Source organism: Nelumbo lutea, chromosome 2, assembly GCF_056320005.1.
Source record: "Nelumbo lutea isolate HS-2025 chromosome 2, American lotus-T2T, whole genome shotgun sequence".
Lineage (NCBI taxonomy): Eukaryota > Viridiplantae > Streptophyta > Magnoliopsida > Proteales > Nelumbonaceae > Nelumbo > Nelumbo lutea.
In genome coordinates, this window is record NC_142685.1 from 98,040,003 (window position 1) to 98,046,134 (window position 6,132).

A 6,132-nucleotide genomic window follows, 5' to 3' on the forward strand; every position below is an offset into this window, starting at 1 on the left:
ACATCCTAGGGACTCTAACATCTTTTTACTCTTTTGTAAGTGGGATCCTCGGCCTCTTCACCTGAAAAGTTATCAAACTGCCCTCAGCGCTCGATTTGGCAGCAGCAATTGGCATATCTGTGGAAACAATTAACAAAACAAATCATCCCTTTTTAACTTTAATATTCAAACTTCCATTTAACAAATGACCAACCATCAAGACAACGTCCCAATTGCTCCTTAGAACTTGGTCACCATGGAGTAATTCAATGTGGTACTACAAAGATTGAACTACCTCACCAATTAAATGGACAAATTGTGTTAACCAGTAAGAGGCTAGCCCTAGAATGGTTGACTCATTGATACGCAAGACAACTAAGGCATAAGATCTATCCATCTCTTCCTTAGCCAGAGGTTGGAAGGAAGAGTTGGAGAAGAGCCCTCGGAATCTAAGAGCAGCAACTGCTGAGCAAGCAGACGCCGCTCTTGCTCCTCTAGGCACCATTCGATATGACACCTCGATCACGAGGCCTCCCACCATCATGGAGGCGTAAATGACCATAGAGAATGCTCAGCCAACAAAGCTGCCTCCAACCATAGTGGGGACCATGACAAGCGCACAAACTTCCATAGCCCCTCTCATCAACTTAGGGCCGACTGAGCACCTTAACAACCGATGGGCTTGTGGAGGGTAGGAAGCGGTGAACTCAGGATACTCCCAAAACCATCATGTCTTATCTTGGGTGAGGGTGCCCCCCAACCAAGCATGGAGCCACTCCCCCAAAATTTAAAGCTCCTATCTTAGAGACCTACGATAGAACCACGGACCCAAATGACCATTTAGAAAGCTTCTATGCCATCATGATCCTCCATGGATACTCCGAGGCCTTGATGTGTAGAGCTTTTTAGGCAATATTCAAATGAGCCACAAGGAGATGGTTCTTAGGTCTTGTCCCAAGATCCATCAGTTCTTGGGACCAATTCACAGATATATTCTTAGCATACTTTGCAAGTAGCCAATGGTGCTAGAAGACCTTGGTTGCCCATATGACCATAAAGTAGAAATCTGAGGAATCTCTTTGGAATTACATTCAATGCTTTAACATTGAGGAACTCGAAGTTAGATATCTTGACCCAATGGTGGCCATGCCCGTTGCCATTAACAGCCTCTTGCTCATCCCCCTTCAACTTCTTCGTCTCCAATAAATTGTCTTGTAATAAGGCTGAGTTTCCATAGAGGGCAAAAAAGTATATTAACATTAAAGAGACAAAGGCCAGTAAGTGCCCACCGATCCCTACAAAAAAGCCAAGACCGGACGACTCAAATGGAAAAACAAAAGACAAGAAGTTGCCCGCATCGTCATTCAACAACTACACTCCACTATACGCATACCAAACCCATATCCTAATGTAGGTCAAGAAGCAAGAGTATATGAAATGGCTGGTCAAGCTTAAGAAGAACCCCAAAAAGGGTAGACCAAAAAAGTTCTACAAGTTCCACCACGACACCGGTCATGACACAGAAGACTGCCATGAGCTAAAAAATGAAATCGAGTCCATTACCCGACAAGTACACTTAAAAGATTATGTCAATTGTGAGGTCCCAATAGGGTTAGCCTTGGCATCAGCCAACCCCTAGGACAATTGACCCCTTGCAGGAGTCATCCATCTCATCTCAGGTGGTGCAGCATCGGGAGGGGAAAGCACCTTTTCTCAAAAGGCCAATGCTCGGCAAATGCATGCCAAGCATAGGTCACGGAAGAAGTAGAAGTTGGCACCAACAAGAAAACTTATATGTGCTTGCTGAAAGAAATGGGCTAGTGACTAATTTTAAGATACTGTCTTCTTTTACTAGAGTAGTGTCCCTTTTCAATTCTTTGCAGACCTTTTGTAATGTATATGCGCATCCATGGATGACTACTGATGGAGGGTGACTTGACCCGACCTCCTAAGAGGGCGACACATGGACGTGACTCAGCATAAGCAACAACTCAGCATGACAGGCTGGCTACGACGGAGTAACGAGCTCATTAAGGTCCTCCCAGGACAGCTCGCTACATTACAACTCGCCATAGAATGAACTCGTTACAGTGCGAGCTCATGGACCCCGGCATGTGGAAAGGATACTCCAAGACAGGTCTATCCCAGCTCGGGAGTTGAGAGAACCAGTTTGCTCCAATATTTAGGCAAGAAGGCTGCCCCAAAGGCAACCTCAAGCGAAATCACCTCGGGACACATCTAGGAGCTCCCTACAAGGCAGCTCGCTGTTAAATGATGCAGAGTTCTCAGGAAGCTTCTTATCGATCCGGGCACAAGACCGTACCCGTCAAACTGCATCACGTCTCTTGACTAACAACGCTGATGAGAGGAGAATTTATCATATTTTTATACCCAATTACTCTGTCTTTTATACTGAATTAGCACCTAATTGGACTCATATTTCTGTTCAGGGCATGAAAGAAGGCATCAAGAGCAAAGAAAGACAAATCAGATGATTTTTCATAGTTTTGACATCGTTCAGTGATCTGGGCCTAACTCGTGTCTCCGAACTCCGAATGGGCTGATTCAAGACCCATTGGAAAGATATGAGAAAAAAACACAACTTTTGTATTTTGGGCTTTCGCTGATTTGGCCTGCATCAAAGTCAAATCCGGGCCCGAAGTCGGAGAAATTTTGTAGGAAGGCCCAATCCGCAGCTAAAGCCCAACTCGCATAAAAGCCTGGCTGAAACCCAATTCGCAGAGGAGGTCTATTACGAATCCAAGGATAAGAATCTAAGAAGAATCCTTCTAGATCTAAACTCTTGATGTAATCTTAGAGAGATAAAGGGATTGAGTTCATTAAATAAAGAGATAAGGTTAGAATTAGGATATGACTTACCATTCTTAAAAGATTAACTTCAAGAGGAAGTAGGAGACCACCCCCCTCCCCTTCAATCTATATAAAGGAGGGGTCGGACCAGCTAAGGGCATCACTCAATCACTCACTTCCTGATTTGAATCAAGAAGCAAGGAGCAATCAGTCAATAAGGGTTCAAGAAAGGTTCAAGAATTCAAGAAACTTCAAGAAGAAGGTGGCAGCAAGAAGAGGAGGTCTCAGCACCATGGGCAAATTCAAGAGTTCTTTCTTCCCCTTTGTTTGCTTTAATTCTTCCATCATGAACTGATTTATTTCTTGCTAGGGCTATGGAAAGCCTAACCATGTTAATGAATATATTTTTATCTTCTTGATTTATCCAAGATTGTGATTTCCATATAGTCTATGAATTATTGTGCTTATTGCAATTGAGAGCTTGGCCACCTCTTCATTGATTTGGGTTATGTGAATGAATTGAGAGAGAAATTCACATAATTGACAGAATAATTCATAGTGTGAATTGAATGGTATATATATATATATATATATATATATATATACATGATTCATTTGAATTTAATGGTTTTCTTGGACTTAATGCACTTCCATCTTGAGAGCTCTACTCAAGAGATCGGAGGGTTACCTGATAGGCGTAGGTTTAGTATATCTCGAAAGAGAATATTAAATAAATTTGGGAAATTCTCAGCTTATGGGAATGACAATTAGACTTGGATAATTGAACCCATCAATATTCATTACATTGGTTAGGTGGACCAAAAGTCCTAGCGATTTCATCATTTGCATATTCGATTAGTGATCACCCTTGTTTTTATTTTCTCTGTTCTAGTTTTATTTTCAGTAGTTCTTACTCAATCCTAAATTTCGACTGTCCAAATAATTAGGAAAAACTGTGATTCTAATACTTATTTTGTTAAATCCCCGTGGGAACGATATTATTATACTACTTGATAACTAGTGCACTTGGTAGGGTTATATATTCATAGCTATCAAGTTTTTGGCACCGTCGCCGGGGATTTAATCCTAAAATAATATTAGAATTTGTTAACCTTGATTAATTTGGACCTTTTATTTCTATTATTATTTTCTTTTTATTTGTTCTTATTTTTGTTATTCTTTTTATTTATTTGTTCGAATTCTGGTGGTTCAGATTTACTAGTGCATGACACACACTAGATAGGAAGGATTAGCAGAATTTGATCCTGAGATTGAAAGGACCCTTCGCTTGTTGCAAAGGGCCAACAAAGGAAAAGCAAGAGAAGATGTTGTTATTTGCGAACCAGCCATAGAGATAGAAGGAGAGATGGCAGAAAGAAATTGCACCCTCTTGGACTATGCTTGTCTAAACATTGATGGGGCGACATCCAGCATTTGCAAGCCTACCATCCATGCCAATAATTTTGAAATAAAACCTACAATAATTCAAATGATCCAAACTAGTATTCAGTTTAGTGGGTTACCAAATGATGACCCTAATGCACACATCATTAACTTTCTTAAAATATGTGATACATTTAAACATAATGGAGTTAGTGATGATGCTATTAGGCTAAGATTATTTCCTTTTTCACTGTGTGATAGAGCTAAAGATTGGCTCAACTCACTCCTTGCAGGAAGTATCACCACGTGGAATAATCTAACCCAAAAATTTTTGGCTAAATATTTCCCACCCTCCAAAACAGCAAAGTTAATTAATGATATTACTACATTTGCTCAATTTGAGAGGGAATCCTTGTATGAAGCATGGGAAAGATTCAAGGAGATGCTTAGGAAGTATCCCCACCACTCCTAAATTTCAGGCGTAGATTGTATGTATATATATATGGTTGTGCCTTGCATAATGGCAGAGGATTCTCCACAAAATTTTCTCTTGGTATCAAAGCCAGGTTACTGTTCGCTACGCGAACAACGGTTATCAGCTGCGGATCTTGTTCCGACCTCAGCCTATTTCCTTTTTGTACCGACTTCCTACTCCTCCGTCTTCACTCGGCTCTGGCGCACACCGGTATCGGCATCATTATCCTCCACAGAGCGCTTCACTGGCAATAGATCTAGCGGAGACAATAGCTTTTCCGCTAGGAAGCTAGCATTTTCTTGCTGGTTATTCGCATACTTGGTCATCAAAGCAAGGATACTATTGCAAAGGTTCTTCATCTATGCGTCAGATGCATATTCTCTTTCCTAAGCCATTCGTTCTCATCGAGAAGCTCTACCGTGCTACTGCAGCTTGTCGTTCTACACACCGTAGTGGCAACGACCGATGGGGATGAAGTCGAGGGTACCACTTGGTCATCACCGGAATTCGTCGGAGACCCTGTCTGAACGGTCGGAGCCGTGGCTGTCGTAACAGTAGATACAACTACAGCCGGTGATATTTTCCAGTGATGAATGTCACTGAGAAGTATTTTTTTCTTCTCTATAGAAGCAGTCATTTGCGATTTCCCATCGATCAGGAACAATCTCTCGGAAGCCATATGTGTTAAGTTGTCGAAACGAAGCTTGGGAAATTGTTGTGCTTGAAATATTTGGGAAGCAGATCTTTGGCGAACTCGGCTAGTCTACTGAACGTGGAACCATCCTCGTTCAACGAAATCATGTCGTTTATCGAAGGATCATCCACAAGTTGTCGCTTGAACTCTCGCTGCCATCGATCGTCCATCTACGTGTTTCTTGCAATAATCAAGCAGCTCAAACAAATCTTGCTGATTGGTTACCATGGTTGCCAACAACGAAAGGAACGGTGAGAGCTCAAGTAAGTTTGAATGGTGGGGAGACAGACCCCGCGATACATCGACCGGGCGTGGAGCAGGTCGAGGAAAAGGGGGTGGACCCTCTAGCGGATGTGATCAAGGTTCAGCAAAAACTTATGTTGCAAAATCATCAGCAAGGCGTGATGTGGCTGCTAATGCAGCTGTAACTGACGGAGACAGGACCGGAATAAACGGGCTTAATGACGAGCAGTGGTAGACTCTCGTAAGCATGCTTGATGCTTACAAAACCAGGACCAATGAAAAACTCTCTAGTAAGAAAAATTCTATTTATTGGATAATTGATTCCAGGGCATCACACCATATGACTAGAGAAATTGACTTATTGATGGATGCACGGAATATTACACCGTGTCTGGTGGAACTTCCCAATGGGAAGCAAACCACTGCAGTGAAGGAAGGGACTTTACATTTGGGTGGAAATATTTATCTACATCATGTGCTTTTTGTATCAAGAATGAACTGCACCCTTATTTCAATAGCAAAATTATTGCAAGAGCTAAATTGTACT

The 6,132-nt window shown here is 41.9% G+C and overlaps 1 non-coding gene and 1 pseudogene across 1 annotated transcript; both read right to left on the reverse strand.

Annotated features, from left to right (window-relative positions):
• Positions 1 to 4,537: 4,537 nt before the first annotated feature.
• Positions 4,538 to 4,644, reverse strand: LOC148872238 (small nucleolar RNA R71). Its single transcript, XR_016108589.1, has one exon. It is a non-coding gene; the product is annotated as a small nucleolar RNA R71 (small nucleolar RNA).
• Positions 4,645 to 4,821: 177 nt separating this feature from the next.
• LOC148872239 (heat stress transcription factor B-2b pseudogene) lies at positions 4,822 to 5,512 on the reverse strand (annotated as a pseudogene).
• Between the last annotated feature and the right edge of the window lie 620 nt (positions 5,513 to 6,132).